Below are 18,075 nucleotides of genomic sequence, written 5' to 3'. Positions count from 1 at the left end.
AGTTCTATAGTTTTATATATTTATATGATTTTTCATAACTTTGAAATTATATATTTTTAGAAATTATAGGTGATGGCACAACATGATTTCAGAGTGTCACATAATCACATTTTAAAAGCCTTATGAAATAAAGGAATTAAACTGTTTAAGATAATCAAATTTGAGATCACTTTAAATAAAAAAAATGTTTAAGGATTAAATTGAAAAAAATGTCAAATTCAAATTCTAAATATTGTTGTATCTCTTGATGTTTTATTAGACAATGAATGGTGATGCCTAATAAATCATTTAAATAATATTAGATAATGACATCCACAATGTAAGTGAAAATATTTATGTAACAAATTCAAATACTAAATATTGTTGTATCTCTAAGTTAGTTGTTTTATTATTGCTACTCCAAACAGCTCATTGATTTACGATCACAGTTGATATTATTAAGACTCATTAATTTACGATAATAACCTAAGTTTATTGATTGACAGTCATGAACAATCTTCTCTGAGTTAGCTGATTTATTATCACTACTTCAAACAATTCGTTGATTTACGGTCACAACCTAAGTTCATTGATTTACGATCATAAACAATCTTCTACGAGTTAGTTGATTTACTATTGTTACTCCTAACAACTAGATGATTTATGATCACAGTTGATTTTATTAAGGTTAGATAATTTACAATCACAATCTAAGTTCATTGATTTATGGTCATGAAACCTTTCCTAAGCTAATTAATTCATAATAACCCCCTTTAAAGGACATATACACAAAAACACTCAACAATGTTATGTTGTGTTTTAATTATTCCATATTATTTTCATATGGTTTTTTTAATTTATTTCATATTTTTCACAATTTATTATATTTAAACCCTAAATTCATTTTTTAGAATTAATATATTTAAAAATTTCCTCAATTTATAATAGCTTTTTAAAAATGTACTCGTAATGTTTTTACCTAAACAAAGTCATATTCTTTAATATATATTGATCAAAGACGTTAATTTTAATAACTTGGGATGAATTGAAATTTAATTTAAGAATATTACATGAGAATTATTTGCCTATTTCGACAAACATATAATTCTAACCATACAATATGGAAAAAAATTCATTTAACCAATAAATTTTTTTAAAAAAAATTGCAAAATATATATAAAAAAATCATTTTGTTTACCTTTTAAACAGTTGTTTCGTCAAATCTATAAATCATTACCAAAAGATTTAAACAATTTCATTGGCCCAAAAAAAGTAACCTTTTCTTTTTAAAATTTTATTAGATTAAATTACTCTTAATAATATTTGTATTTAATTAGACATAGATTTAAATTTTGGAAATGACATTGTTGGAAAGGGAAATCCCATATCTAAATTGTAAAATGAACATAAAAAATACCATATATATATTTATGATTTAAAATAATAATTTCTTTTTTATTTATGTGTTTATCCAAATAATTTATATGTAATTTTATCGAATTAAAATTCGTGTCATCAAAAAATGCCAACAAATTAAAGTCAAAGTCTTTAATGAGTATGTATTAAAGAATAGGGGTTTATATATGTTTTGGTCATGAACTTTAATTCGCGACTCGTGACATTAGGGTGAAGATGTTGGAGGTGGCGAACTCAATGAAAAATAGGTTAGTAGAGATCAATTTACTATTGTTTGCTTTCCTTCGATTTTTTTAATCTTTTATGAGTAAAAGAATTAAAAAATAAAAATATTTTGTTTAGAAAATTAGGCAAATACATGTAATAAATGTTGCACATAAGTGGCTAACTTAATGGGCCAGATGTTATCTCTTTAGTGATAGTTAACGGATGAGTAAAGAAAATATACAAGTCGACAACGATAGTGATAATAATATAACTTTTAATAGTTGGGTGATCAAAAAATAATTTTATCTTTAGTTTAATGATCGTTTGCGTAGTTTACACTACACTAGAACAGGTTTTTAGTGGCGCTTTTTTAGGCCTTTAGCGGCGCTTTTTAGCGCCACTAAAGATGTTTGCGGCGCTTGCCCAAGCGCTGCGAAAAAAGCCGCTAACGACAACGTCGCTAACGTTTGCAGCGTTTACAAATAAAAACACCGCTAAAGGTCATGTTCTTTAGCGACGCTTGGAAAAAAACGCCTCTAAAAGTCATGTTCTTTACCGACGCTTGAAAACCAAACGCCGCTAAAGGTCATGTTATTTAGCGGCGCTTTAAAATTAAACGCCACTAAAGATCATGTTCTTTAGATCACGTACTTTAGCGGCGCTTTTCACAAACGCCACTAAAAACATGACTTTTAAAATAATATTTTAATTAAATAATATTTATTTCTATGATAAATATTATATTATGTTTTATTTTTGAAATTTAAACTTTAAACTATATACTTTTAAGGATAAAAAATATTAATTAAATTAAATTTTCTATTAAAATTTTAACTTTAAAGCTAAATATAAAAATTAATGAATTTAAATTTAGAATTAAAATATTATGTTTAAATAAACGAACAATCTACCTCACAAGCTCATCTGATATATATTAACTCGGCCAAATATAAAAGAAGCTACAAAACACGTAATAATTAACAATCATGGTTAAAGAAGCTAATACACAAGGTAGCTACAAAACCCTGTTTCAATAACACCAAATTCAAGTTCCGACTAAGATAAACGACCATGGAATGCAACATTAAATAACACTCCACTTGAAGAAGTGCTAAGCCTTGCAGATACCTATCTCCACCAACCACGGGGCTTGCATTCCATTTGTAACATCACATTCGGCAAATGCTAATTCACAAGCTTGCATGAGTAGTGGTTTCTTCATAACATGAGCTACCCCGAATAAAAACTGCCAGGAAGAACACAAAACAGTACAATGAGCCACAACATTAAATAACATATGCAATATGAACAAAATAAAATATGTAATATGTGTAGGTGAAAACTTTTGTTTAATAATATTAATATGTACAAAAAATTTAAAATAAAGTCTAGATATTCAACCTACTTTATATGTACAAAAAATTAATATGTACAAAAAATTTAAAATAAACCACATCAATCTTATTTTGAGGAACAAACAATTATCCATTAAACCAGAACAACAAGAAACCGTAGCTCACACATTATAGATGGAGGTCTTTAGCAAAAGGAAAAATCATTTATATCGAAATGATACTTTAATAGGAAAAATCATTTATAGCAAAAGAGAATTGGTTGGTAGGTTACCGCTTTAGTTGTCAAAATATTTGCACCCTTGATATCCCGATGGATAACACCCTATTCATGTAGATAAACCAAACCTTCCAAAACCTGTTCAACAAGTAATTAGCACATCGAAATGATACTTTAATAGGGAAATGAAGCAATAAATTGCAGTAGAAACAAACCTGGGCAATATAAACAGCCACCAATGATTCAGAAAAAGGCCCAAATTTATTTGGCTTGATAATGTTTGCAAGTGAACCATTCTCCACATACCTTCAAACATGTAAAGCAATAAGTACAAGTTTCAAACAGCTCAAAGTACACTACAGTCACAATGTAAGGTTTCTTACTCAAGAATTATATGCAGGTGAGCTTTCTATTAAGGACAATCTACTTTTTCTTACTCAAAACAGTCACAATGTAAGGTTTCTTACTCAAGAATTTTTTGCAATCTGTTAAAAGTAAGGGAGGTCACGCAAACCAACTTCACAGATGAGCTTTCTATTAAGGACAATCTACTTTTTCTAAGACACATGGACTGTGAGCGATAATAAAAATAAAGAAAATAATAACAATAAACATCTAAATCAAATGCATTATTCAATTTAAGGTAGTGCCTTTGCATCTACCTTTACCTGAAAAAGCAAGTGATGATTCCATATACTAATTTACTATATAACTAATTTAAACCTATAAGACATTAGGCAAGTTCATCCCACAAACAAATTATTTATCATCACCATAGAACTATTTTTATTTAAAATAGTCTACAGAATCTAAATAAGAAACTGCACATTTATCATCCCACAAACAAATTATTTATCATCAACATAGAACTAACAGTAACTTAAATTCAACTTCATTTCTTAACTAATTAGTAACAACAAAATCATAATAATAATAAAACTAGTGTACCTCACTAGAAAAGAAAAGGTGATCCAAAAATGAGTGTATTGATGGTCCTTGTCTGTGCTACCCAACAGGGTGGCCAACCGATAACTCCTCCATTTGTAGGACCCCACCACTCTTTCAATTGAAACCCTTTTGGAGAAAGTAAGAGTTACCCAAAACTTCTGTAAGGGAGAGTTTAAGTATGCAACTCAAGAGAAACTCAGTGAAGAGTTGATGCCTACTTATAAAAGTTTAACAGCTTGGGATCAACTATGATTTTGTTACATTTGTTACGATTTTCCTTTCTTCACCAAATATTTTACTGATTTCATAATCTCTTAAAATTTGACTTACATATATAATTTTTTTTATACAGACTCACATGGATAACTAATCTTTAAATTATATAACCTTTTCCAATTTTTCACTTACAGAAAGAGAGCAATAGTTTGGCCAGAAAGAAATTCTAAAAATATAGCTGTCTATTACATGCTAAAATAGCCAAAAACAAATCATGACGATTTCCATGTTCCCCTTTCCTTTTATTTTATCTTCTTCCAGTTTAAGGCTAACTCATTTATCAAATCATTTTGCCACATATATTCTAATCTAATTTTAGTAATGACACAACATAGCATCAGTTTTGTGTAGGAGCTACTCAAGTAAGAAAAAAATGGCACCACCGCTAATTGTATTGATCTATCATGCACGTAACAGTTCAAAAACATACCAACCAACACATTCAGGTAGCAAAATACAAACATGAGAAGTTGTATAAAGAAAAAAAAAAGAGGTAACATGCCTTTATAAATTACATCTGCAGTCAAAAACCATGGCCCATCTGCAAGGTTAGAATTTTAGCAGTCAAAAACCAAAATTACATCCTGGGAAAAGAGAACTGACATTATCCATCAAGTGGCTATAAAAAATTCTGGACATGCCTTTATAAATCATTTAACTATTTAAGCTAGCTGCTTAAAAATTAATGCACCTTACAAGAAAACAAATTGTAACATAAAAGTTTTCAAGGTCATTGATTCCATGTGAACCATCTTAATAATGTTTGATATGCTTTTACTATTGACTGAATCAAAACAAATATTCAAGAAGGGTTAGCCAAGAATCAACTAACCCCTTCATTTGCCAGTTCCTAAAACGCCTGCTGTAACCAAAACCTTCCTCCTATGCCTTCTCCAAAGATCCCTATATGCAACAAGATAAAAAAAAGACTAATTTATCAACAAACTATTGAAAAAACACTAAAAGAAAATCTCAAAGACCCAATATTAAAACTGAAGCAGAGCAAAGTATAAAGTAGTAATTAAATGACAACAACAGAAAATTAGCAATCAACGTATACGATGCATAATATTAACGAATGCAACTTAGTCAAAAAAAATGTAATTGAAGCACAAAACAAGCTACGTAGCAGAAAACCCAGAGATAAAATCGAAATAAACAAATAATAGGGGAAAAACTAACCTTAAATAAAGCATATTTGCTACTATTGGCTATCGAAGCGAAACATCCATTTGGAGTAAGCAACTATGGAAGAGGAAAAAATCAAAAAAGAGAAAACAAACCCTACCCTGTATTTTAAGATAAACAAGGGTAATCTTTTCCAGCACCTGATGGAATGCGAAATTGGAACTAAATTCCAGCCTGCTACGTCTTGTTGCTTCAATCTACTCTACTGCAATTTCAGATACGCCTTGTAGCTTCAATCTACTTTGTTACGACTCCATGGGGATGAGATTTGTGTTTTTAGTCTGCTCCACTACTGCTTAGGGAGATAAGACTTGATGCGATCTGCTCCACTATTGCTTAGGGAGATAAGATCTGTAATCTTCACTCTATTCCACTGTTGCCCAAGGAGATAGAACTACAGGCTTTAATTTACTCCACTGTAATCAGGGAGGTAAAATCCGCCGTCTTCAACCTGCTCCACTATTGCTTAGGGAGATAGATCTATAATCTTCGATCTATTCCACTGTTGCCCAGGGAGATAGAACTATCAGCTTCAATGTACTCCACTGTAATCAGGGAGGTAAAATCTGCAGTCTTCGACCTGCTCCACTATTGCTTAGGGAGATAAGATCTGTAATCTTCAATCTATTCCACTGTTGCCCAGGGAGATAGAACTACCAGCTTCAATGTACTCCACTGTAATCAGGGAGGTAAAATCCGCCGTCTTCAACCTGCTCCACTATTGCTTAGGGAGATAAGATCTGTAATCTGTAATATTCAATCTATTCCACTGCCAAATACAGGGAGATAGAGTCATCGGCTTCAATGTACTCCACTGTAGTCAGGGAGGTAAACTCTGCCATCTTCGATCTTCAATCTATTCCACTGCCAAATACAGGGAGATAGAGTTATCGGCTTCAATGTACTCCACTGTAGTCAGGGAGGTAAAATCTGCCATCTTTGATCTGCTTCGCTGCCAAATACAGGAAGGCAAGATCTGCAATCTTCAACCTATTCCACTGCCAAATACAGGGAGATAGAGTTATCGGCTTCAATGTACTCCACTGTAGTCACATGGAGGTAAAATCTGTCATCTTCGATCTTCCATCTATTCCACTGCCAAATACAGGGAGATAGAGTTATCGGCTTCAATGTACTCCACTGTAGTCAGGGAGGTAAAATCTGCCATCTTCGATCTTCAATCTATTCCACTGCCAAATACAGGGAGATAGAGTTATCGGCTTCAATGTACTCCACTGTAGTTACATGGAGGTAAAATCTGCCATCTTTGATCTGCTTCGCTGCCAAATACAGGAAGGCAAGATCTGAAATCTTCAATCTATTCCACTGCCAAATACAGGGAGATAGAGTTATCGGCTTCAATGTACTCCACTGTAGTCACATGGAGGTAAAATCTGCCATCTTCGATCTTCCATCTATTCCACTGCCAAATACAGGGAGATAGAGTTATCGGCTTCAATGTACTCCACTGTAGTCAGGGAGGTAAAATCTGCCATCTTCGATCTTCAATCTATTCCACTGCCAAATACAGGGAGATAGAGTTATCGGCTTCAATGTACTCCACTATAGTCACATGGAGGTAAAATCTGCCATCTTTGATCTTCAATCTATTCCACTGCCAAATACAGGGAGATAGAGTTATCGGCTTCAATGTACTCCACTGTAGTCAGGGAGGTAAAATCTGTCATCTTTGATCTACTTCGCTGCCAAATACAGGAATGCAAGATCTGCAATCTTCAATCTATTCCACTGCCAAATACAGGGAGATAGAGTTATCGGCTTCAATGTACTCCACTGTAGTCACATGGAGGTAAAATCTGCCATCTTTGATCTTCAATCTATTCCACTGCCAAATACAGGGAGATAGAGTTATCGGCTTCAATGTACTCCACTGTAGTCAGGGAGGTAAAATCTGCCATCTTTGATCTTCAATCTATTCCACTGCCAAATGCAGGGAGATAGAGTTATCGGCGTCAATGTACTCCACTGTAGTCAGGGAGGTAAAATCTGCCATATTTGATCTTCAATCTATTCCACTGCCAAATGCAGGGAGATAGAGTTATCGGCTTCAATGTACTCCACTGTAGTCAGGGAGGTAAAATCTGCCATATTTGATCTTCAATCTATTCCACTGCCAAATGCAGGGAGATAGAGTTATCAGCTTCAATGTACTCCACTGTAGTCAGTGAGGTAAAATCTGCCATCTTTGATCTTCAATCTATTCCACTGCCAAATGCAGGGAGATAGAGTTATCGGCTTCAATGTACTCCACTGTAGTCAGGGAGGTAAAATCTGCCATCTTTGATCTTCAATCTATTCCACTGCCAAATGCAGGGAGATAGAGTTATCGGCTTTAATGTACTCCACTGTAGTCAGGGACGTAAAATCTGCCATATTTGATCTTCAATCTATTCTACTGCCAAATGCAGAGAGATAGAGTTATCGGCTTCAATGTACTCCACTGTAGTCAGGGAGGTAAAATCTGCCATCTTTGATCTTCAATCTATTCCATTGCCAAATACAGGGAGATAGAGTTATCGGCTTCAATGTACTCCACTGTAGTCAGGGAGGTAAAATCTGCCATCTTCGATCTTCAATCTATTCCACTGCCAAATACAGGGAGATAGAGTTATCGGCTTCAATGTACTCCATTGTAGTCACATGGAGGTAAAATCTGCCATCTTTGATCTGCTTCGCTGCCAAATACAGGAAGGCAAGATCTGCAATCTTCAATCTATTCCACTGCCAAATACAGGGAGATAGAGTTATCGGCTTCAATATACTCCACTGTAGTCACATGGAGGTAAAATCTGCCATCTTTGATCTTCAATCTATTCCACTGCCAAATGCAGGGAGATAGAGTTATCGGCTTCAATGTACTCCACTGTAGTCAGGGAGGTAAAATCTGCCATCTTTGATCTTCAATCTATTCCACTGCCAAATGCAGGGAGATAGAGTTATCGGCTTCAATGTACTCCACTGTAGTCAGGGAGGTAAAATCTGCCATCTTTGATCTTCAATCTATTTCACTGCCAAATGCAGGGAGATAGAGTTATCGGCTTCAATGTACTCCACTGTAGTCAGGGAGGTAAAATCTGCCATCTTTGATCTTCAATCTATTCCACTGCCAAATGCAGGGAGATAGAGTTATCGGCTTTAATGTACTCCACTGTAGTCAGGGAGGTAAAATCTGCCATATTTGATCTTCAATCTATTCTACTGCCAAATGCAGAGAGATAGAGTTATCGGCTTCAATGTACTCCACTGTAGTCAGGGAGGTAAAATCTGCCATATTTGATCTTCAATCTATTCCACTGCCAAATACAGGGAGATAGAGTTATCGGCTTCAATGTACTCCCCTGTAGTCAGGGAGGTAAAATCTGCCATCTTCGATCTTCAATCTATTCCACTGCCAAATACAGGGAGATAGAGTTATCGGCTTCAATGTACTCCACTGTAGTCACATGGAGGTAAAATCTGCCATCTTTGATCTGCTTCGCTGCCAAATACAGGAAGGCAAGATCTGCAATCTTCAATCTATTCCACTGCCAAATACAGGGAGATAGAGTTATCGGCTTCAATGTACTCCACTGTAGTCACATGGAGGTAAAATCTGCCATCTTCGATCTTCAATCTATTCCACTGCCAAATACAGGGAGATAGAGTTATCGGTTTCAATGTACTCCACTGTAGTCAGGGAGGTAAAATCTGCCATCTTCGATCTTCAATCTATTCCACTGCCAAATACAGGGAGATAGAGTTATCGGCTTCAATGTACTCCACTGTAGTCACATGGAGGTAAAATCTGCCATCTTTGATCTTCAATCTATTCCACTGCCAAATACAGGGAGATAGAGTTATCGGCTTCAATGTACTCCACTGTAGTCAGTGAGGTAAAATCTGCCATCTTTGATCTGCTTCGCTGCCAAATACAGGAATGCAAGATCTGCAATCTTCAATCTATTCCACTGCCAAATACAGGGAGATAGAGTTATCGGCTTCAATGTACTCCACTGTAGTCACATGGAGGTAAAATCTGCCATCTTTGATCTTCAATCTATTCCACTGCCAAATACAGGGAGATAGAGTTATCGGCTTCAATGTACTCCACTGTAGTCAGGGAGGTAAAATCTGCCATCTTTGATCTTCAATCTATTCCACTGCCAAATGTAGGGAGATAGAGTTATCGGCTTCAATGTACTCCACTGTAGTCAGGGAGGTAAAATCTGCCATCTTTGATCTTCAATCTATTCCACTGCCAAATGCAGGGAGATAGAGTTATCGGCTTCACTGTACTCCACTGTAGTCAGGGAGGTAAAATCTGCCATCTTTGATCTTCAATCTATTCCACTGCCAAATGCAGGGAGATAGAGTTATCGGCTTCAATGTACTCCACTGTAGTCAGGGAGGTAAAATCTGCCATCTTTGATCTTCAATCTATTCCACTGCCAAATGCAGGGAGATAGAGTTATCGGCTTCAATGTACTCCACTGTAGTCAGGGAGGTAAAATCTGCCATCTTTGATCTTCAATCTATTCCACTGCCAAATGCAGGGAGATAGAGTTATCGGCTTCAATGTACTCCACTGTAGTCAGGGAGGTAAAATCTGCCATCTTTGATCTTCAATCTATTCCACTGCCAAATGCAGGGAGATAGAGTTATCGGCTTCAATGTACTCCACTGTAGTCAGGGAGGTAAAATCTGCCATCTTTTGATCTGCTTCGCTGCCAAATACAGGAAGGCAAGATCTGCATCTTCGATCCACTTCCTACCAATATAGGAAGATAGGACCTATTTACGCCTAGTGTTTAGGATAACATGATCAGAATGAATCAAATGCTCCTAACTGGATGTGTATGTATTATATTTGTAGAATGTCATGAGAATGATCCATTTTTAATGCTTAGGTTGTCATTCCTCATTGTTCATCAAGGTTCTATCACTGATGCCTTCTTGTTCAGCCAGTACCTTTGACAGAAAACCTAAAGAAATAGACGCTATTTAGACTATCATTTCTCAAATGTTTCCAACCCTTAGGTTTGGTTAGTTCTAAACAATAGTCCTGTTTCAGGTCCTCGTATTATTTAGAAACTTTCAGAGTAATATGCAGAACTCCTTCTGCATGTGTATTGTCAGTCCATTAATCGTTATTTCAATGAAAAATGCTTGAAAAAGATTATCAAAATGGACAAAATAAAATTTTGTTGAGAGCAAAGCTCTAAACAAACAAATCAATCAAGATAGCAAATTTTGTTGAGATACGAGATGAATAAGATGAAAAAGATTATCACAATGGATAAGATGAAAATTTGTTGAGAGCGAAGCTCTAAATGAACAAATTAATCAAGATAGCAAATTTGCTAGAATACAAAATAAGAATAAATTAATCAAGATGATGTATTTTGTCAAAAATACAAAAAATGAATAAAATGAAAATAGGTGCCCCAGATATCGTAGCATGAGCTTCTCTGTCCCAAACTTCTTAAGGACCCTTTTGAACTTGATATGTGTTTAGAAGTCCTAGAAGGCTTTGCTGATAACCCAAGATGTAGCATCCCTCCTTCTTATTAATTCAGAAAGGGCAAGACTACCGCATGCCCCACCTTTGATCAAAATTTGAACTGCCCATTTCTGGGTTTTCAATTCAAAACCCTTTGGTCTCAAGGCGCCCTTTGCGGGTTTTCACCTTGGCCTCTCCTTTTTTTCTTTTTGTTCCTTTTTTGTTTCTTTTTTCGAGTGAAGTATTTATTGCTTGAATCAGAATTCTCAAGATTAGGCAGGTTTTTGCCATCCATCTTGGTTAATATCGACGCTTTTTCAGATAAGGCCTTCCACATAAGGTCCTTTCCAGTTTGACATAGACTTTTCTATGAAGTCCTTCTGCATGGGAAGGATCTTCCTCGATATTAGATCCCCTCATGGAATTCTCTAAGGTGAACCTTTTTTGGTGAGCTCGCATCATTTGCTTTTGGTACATTTGACCATGACGGATAGCTGTTAACCTTTTCTCTTCAATTGTATCGGACCTGGATCCATTCTACTTCATCCAACTTCAACTTTGACAAGGCTCGAAGGGAAGGAATATCAACTTCGATTGGTAAAACTGTCCCTATTCCATATGCCAATGAGAAATGAGTTGTCCTGGTAGAGTTTTTTTTGTTTTTGCTTTTGTTTTTTATTTGGTTTTTATTTGTTCTTTTTTTTTTTGGCCTCCACTAAACTGTTCATTTTGAGGGCAACATGGTGTTAATTTGAACAAACTGCAAACTTCTGATGTCGTGCCGTTGTTCAAATTCAATGCATTATCTAATATGATCCTTTTTGGCATTCCATATTGACATATGATTCTTCAAGAAATTTGCCGAGTGTCGACTTTATGATATTGGCATATGAAACAACCTCTACCCACTTGATGAAGTAATCGACGAACACAAAGATAGATCGATGACCGCCAGAAGCTTTTGGCGAGGTCGGCCCAAATAACATCCATGCCCCTCATAGAGAAAGTCCATGGAAAATTCATAACATGAAGAGATAAAGGAATCACATAAATCTTGTCTCCGTAAATTTGGCACTTGTGGCGTTTCTTGGAATAACTGGTGCAATCCCCTTCCATGGTGGGCCAGCAGTACCCAAATCTCATGATTTGCTTGGCCATTGCAAAACCATTAGCACGTGTTCCTCGTCCAAGATCTTCTTAACCTCAAGAGCATCCACTTGTCTAAAAACATCTTTGAATTCTTAGAGTAACTCAATGACGTCTCGCTTTGTCTTTGCAGTGATACAGGCTCTAATCTTCACCTTTTTCTCTTCTCCTAAGCTCACAATTCCCCACTGAATTTTTTTGTAAGGTTGGATCTATTTTTCGACTTGCCTTACCATCCTTAACAAATCAGGAGATAAACTACAGTCTTGATCATCTTCGAAGTCTTGAGGATCCTCTAGACACATATCTTGCTTGAAAGAAAGTTCTGAGTCAATAGCAGTGTCGCTCATATCATTGATATCTGGAGACCTATTCTAGGGACGAAGGAATTCTCAAAGAGCTAACGAATCAAAGGGTAATTACCTGGTGGTATGAGTATGAATGAATTGGAATGAACAAAAGAATATTTGCCAAAACAAGACACAAAGATGCATTTCGTTGAAATAAAGAATAGTGGACATGTGCCTTTTCACAAAAGGATTTTCTATTGCTCTTAGAACAATAAGAGCGTTCCAAATATTACTCTGAAATGGTCCTAAAAATTACAAGAATCTCCTCCACGGTCCAGTTGTTTAAAACGCCTCTAGGGATGTAGAAACAAATTCAAGATAGGTTTTTTCATTTTTTAGTTCTTTTTCAAAGGCATACACATCTTCACCTTTCGAACCATCAATATATTCAAAGAATTCCAATCCATCTGGTTTTGTACTAGAGTTCTAAACTTGACGTACTTTTGGATTTTAGGAAATTTATTGTATGCAATGAAATGTAATGTTGATGCATGAACGCGTATTTTTGGATTTTAGGAAATTTATTGTATGTAATAAAATGTAATGTTAATGCATGAACGCGTATTTTTGGATTTTAGGAAATTTATTGTATGTAATGAAATGTAATGTTAATGAATGAAGAGATACGTACAATGAAATGTAATGCAGATGTATGAATGCAAAAAGAGACATTGATTCTTGATTCAATTCTATTAGAACAACTTTACTAGAAAACAAATCTCTTTACATAAAGCGGATACATATACGGCTTTGCCCTCATATGCTGAGACATTCGATCATTTTCTTCGTTCGAGCGTTAAGATAAGTCTCACGAACTCTTCAAAAGGGACGTATCTTATATCTCCTTTTTACTCAATCCGGGCCGTGACTCGTTGCTCACTAAACCTCATGGTGCTCGTTGGCTTCTCTTTTAAGAAAGTTCAGCGGCTCTCGAATAATCCTTGTCACATTAAATTCTCGGCCACGGAGCAATGGTTGTGTGGTCCTCCATTAAACTATCATCCTTCTCTTATCACGTTTTCTTGGACCACATTCGGACAACCGTATTATTATCCACTTTATCAAGAAACCCATTTCCTTATGACAAACTCTCTATTTAACAACTGAACGTGAATCAACACCTCTTTTTATGATGAAAATGCAATGCAATCATAGCAAAAAGAAAACAGGTTAGTACCAAGCAAAAGCAAGCAAGAATAAATAGAACACCTATTTGGGTGAATACTAGGGGTTCGAAGTGGTTCTACCTAGGGTGGGCTCTAAGGTTCACTACATGAGGTTTGGTTCTAAAGTAAGGTACCTGAACCAGCAGATTCCTCGATCCTCACCCATTATAGGCTCATATAGAACGAGTTCAGTTCAGGGGAATACATTTCCCTATGGCCATGCGGAGATGAAAATCTCACGAAGACATAGGTACGGATGTATCCCGGAAGCGATTCACTATCCCATGCGGAGGTGAAAACCTCACGAAGGCATAGTTTCTCACTCCCACTTAAAAGGGTATGACCAGCGGTCATGCAATGCAATGTGCAGAGGTATAAAATAAAATACAGAAAAAAAAATATAACTCAAAACAAAAGAGATGCAATGAGAGGATCGTAAATTTAAATCGAATTTTCCACTTTCAACAAAAAGACAAGAAATAATCAACACGTGGCTTGACTCTCTTATCGTCCCCAGTGGAGTCGCCAAGCTGTTGACACCATTTTTTGGATGAAAACGGGGTCGACTTGGATTTTGAAAAAGAATGAAAACGGGAGTCGCCACCAATCCTTTTTTGATGAGGTGTGATCGGGTCACCTCAAAAAGTGGTTGTTTTTTAATAAATGGTTTAATTTTATTAAAACAACGATTTTGGTCTACGAAATTCAGAAAAATGAGTTCGGGAGTCGGTTACGCACGAGGAAGGATTAGCACCCTCGATACGCCCAAAATTGGTACCTAGTTGATTAATTATGTCTTAGTGTCGAAAATTGAAATTGAAGAGTTTTAAAAGTACGATCCTTCCTTATATTGTTATTTTAAAATTACTCAATAAATCAAAATGGAAAATGCTTCTTATCTCGAATAACAAGATGTCACGTCCAGTAAGTTAGGATACAACACATCGTATTTTTGAGAGTAAGCTTGCCTTTATTTTTTGTTTAAACCTCATTTATTTTAATTTCAAAAGGATTTCGTTATTTAGGATCAACTCGTTTTTTTTTTTTTTTTTTTTTTTTTTTTTTTTTTTTTTTTTTTTTTTTTTTTTTTTTTATTTAGATTCAACGCGAGAAGAATCGAAGCTCCAGTAAGTTAGGGCACGATTTTCTCGAATTTTATAAAAAATCAATATATACAATAATAAGTAAATAAACAAAAAACTAAAACATTTTTTAAAATAATAATGGACACATCAATAAATAATAAACATAAGTAAAACAATAATGATAATAAAGAAATGAATAAAATTATAAAAATTTTAAAATGTATGTATGAATTTTAAAAATTTAAAATACAAAAAGCTATGTAGGTATATATATAATGAAAATATGTATGTCTATACGTATATATATGTGTATGTATAAGAATTATAAAATATGAAAACATAATTACATATATATAAATAACATGCGCATGTGTGTATATAATGATTTAAATCAAGTAATACAAATAATAAGAAAAATATAGGTAAATAAATATACACATATATATAACTTAAAATAAATAATAAAGGAAACTCCCTGTTCTTTTTTTTTAAACAAAAAAATAATAATAACTTAAATGAACTAAAGGATGAAAATTAAAATCAAACCAAAAATCCGGGGGTCTAACTGTAAATATATGAAATATATGGTAAAGGGACTGAGATAAAAGGCGCCGAGGACATGGGGGACCGATTGCGCAATATTCCCTGTTTGAGTAAACAAAAACTGTATTGAATGTGCCGCAGAAATGGAGGGACCAAAGGTGAAAAATACCCATTATGGCAATAATGTGCAGATTTTTCTCCCTTGAATGACGCAATTTAGAATCTTGTATAAATAGAAAAAGATAAAGCCCTAAAAAAGGGAAATGGAGGCTGATGCTTTTTAGGGCTTTATCTTTTCTATTTATACAAGATTCTAAATTGCGTCATTCAAGGGAGAAAAATCTGCTCATTATTGCCATAATGGGTATTTTTCACCTTTGGTCCTCCATTTCTGCGGCACATTCAATACAGTTTTTGTTTTACTCAAACAGGGAATATTGCGCAATCGGTCCCCCATGTCCTCGGCGCCTTTTATCTCAGTCCCTTTACCATATATTTCATATATTTACAGTTTGGACCCCCGGATTTTTGGTTTGATTTTAATTTTCATCCTTTAGTTCATTAAGTTATTATTATTTTTTTTTGTTTTAAAAAAAGAACAGGGGAGTTTCCTTTATTATTTATTTTAAGTTATATATATGTGTATATTTTATTTACCTAATATTTTTCTTATTATTTGTATTACTTGATTTAAATCATTATATACACACATGCGCATGTTATTTATATATATGTAATTATGTTTCATATTTTATAATTCTTACACATACACATATATATATACGTATAGACATACATATTTTCATTATATATATATATACCTACATAGCTTTTTTGTATTTTAAATTTTTTAAAATTCATACATACATTTTTAAAATTTTTATAATTTTATTCATTCTTTATTATCATTATTGTTTTACTTTATGTTTATTTATTTATTGATGTGTCCATTATTATTTTTAAAAAATGTTTTAGTTTTTTTGTTTATTTACTTGTTATTGTATATAATTGATTTTTTATATATTTATTTTGTTATTTTGCTCGTATTATTTTTACTCGCATTATCGTAATTGTTATTCCGTCACATCAATTTTTACCCAAATTCGTAAAAAGGAAATTTTGGAAATAAAGGCAATACTCGATACTTGGGATCTTCGAGAGAATTGGGCCCTAACGTGCTGGGTTCTAATTTTTTGTTGAATCTAAATACTCGAGAATGCTCTTTAATACAAAACATAAATAAAAACTCATTATCGGGATTTCAATATGTTGTGTCCTAACGCATTGGATATGACACGTGGTTTTCTCGATATGAGGATTTTTTGAAAGTAAAGGCAATATTCCGTATTTAGAAATTCGAGAAAATCGTGCCTAACTTACTGAGCTTCGATTTTTCTCGTTGATTCTAAGTAATCGAATATCCTTTTAAAATTAAAATAAATGAAGTTTAAATAAAAATAAAAGGCAAGCTTACCCTAAAAAATACAAGGTGTTGTGTCCTAACTTACTGGATGTGACATCTTGTTAATTCGAGATAAGAAGGCATTTTCATTTTGATTTATCCAAGTAATTTTTTTTAAAAAAATAACGCAATATAAAAAAGGATCGTATTTTTAAATTCTTTTCGAGTTTTTAATTTTCGACATAAAGACATTAAATAATCAACTAAGGTACCAATTTTGGGCGTGTCGAGGGTGCTAATCCTTCTCGTGCGTAACCGACTCCGAACCCGTTTTTGGATTTCGTAGACCAAACTCGTTATTTTAATAAAACCAAATCGTTTATTAAAACAACCATTTTACGAGGTGACCCGATCACACCTCATCAAAAAAAGATTGGTGGCGACTTCCATTTTCATTCTATTTTCAAAATCCAAGTTGACCCGTTTTCCATCAAAAAAATGGTGTCAACAATGATTTTAATAACTTATAGACGAAATGCAATCAACCTAACACGAATTAAATTTAAGCCATGTTAATTAAATTTAGAATAATAACATAACAAATATTCATAGACATGTTCATAACAACAAAGAAAGTTAAAGAATAGGAAACTAGAATCAAATCCAGTGTTTCTCTCAAGCCAGACTAGTTTGCTCTTCTCCTTCTCCACTTGTTCTGTTGATCCAAGGCTTCTATATACCCTCTTGAATGTTGCTACCCAAGGTGGTTGAAAGGCTCCTTCCCAAGAGGGAAATTGGTAAAGGAAAGTAGAAGGGAAAAATGAGAAATAAAGAGGGGTTTTGGAATGGGAGAAATTGAGCACGAGAGGGAGAAAAGTGTGGAATGAGAGGTGTGATGAATGAAGAGGGGATAGGGGTATTTATAGGTGGGATTGGCTGCTAAAAATAGCAAAAAATTAGCAGCCATACACCTCCTTGGCTGGCCATACATTGATGCAAAGTTTGAATGTTTCAAACTTTACTAAATTTAGCTTAGGGCATTTTTTAAAAGCACAAAAAGTGGAGGGATTTGAACGGATTTTTAAGGATATATGAGGGCTATTTTGTAATTAATTAAATCAGCTAAATAATTTGATTATGTAAGCTGATTGGGTCAACTTATTGTGTCAGTTTTAACCTGCAAATTTCTTTATTGGAGCAGTTTTCAATGCTTAGCACACTGGGCCACTTTCTCCTTCAAGCTTTATATTAAATTTTAACTCAATTTAACTTGGATAAAATTAAATATAAAGTATAC

At 34.2% G+C, this 18,075-nt stretch overlaps 1 long non-coding RNA gene across 1 annotated transcript; it reads right to left on the bottom strand.

Moving 5' to 3' along the window:
- Positions 1-2,510: 2,510 nt before the first annotated feature.
- Positions 2,511-5,756, bottom strand: LOC107929720 (uncharacterized). Its single transcript, XR_001692886.2, has 6 exons — positions 5,581-5,756; positions 5,231-5,301; positions 4,123-4,939; positions 3,390-3,480; positions 3,229-3,312; positions 2,511-2,848 (listed from the first exon to the last, which is right to left on the bottom strand). It is a non-coding gene; the product is annotated as an uncharacterized lncRNA (long non-coding RNA).
- Positions 5,757-18,075: the final 12,319 nt, after the last annotated feature.

The sequence above is a fragment of the Gossypium hirsutum genome, chromosome D09, assembly GCF_007990345.1.
Source record: "Gossypium hirsutum isolate 1008001.06 chromosome D09, Gossypium_hirsutum_v2.1, whole genome shotgun sequence".
Classification (NCBI taxonomy): Eukaryota; Viridiplantae; Streptophyta; class Magnoliopsida; order Malvales; family Malvaceae; genus Gossypium; species Gossypium hirsutum.
This window is presented reverse-complemented; position numbering and strand designations above follow the sequence as displayed.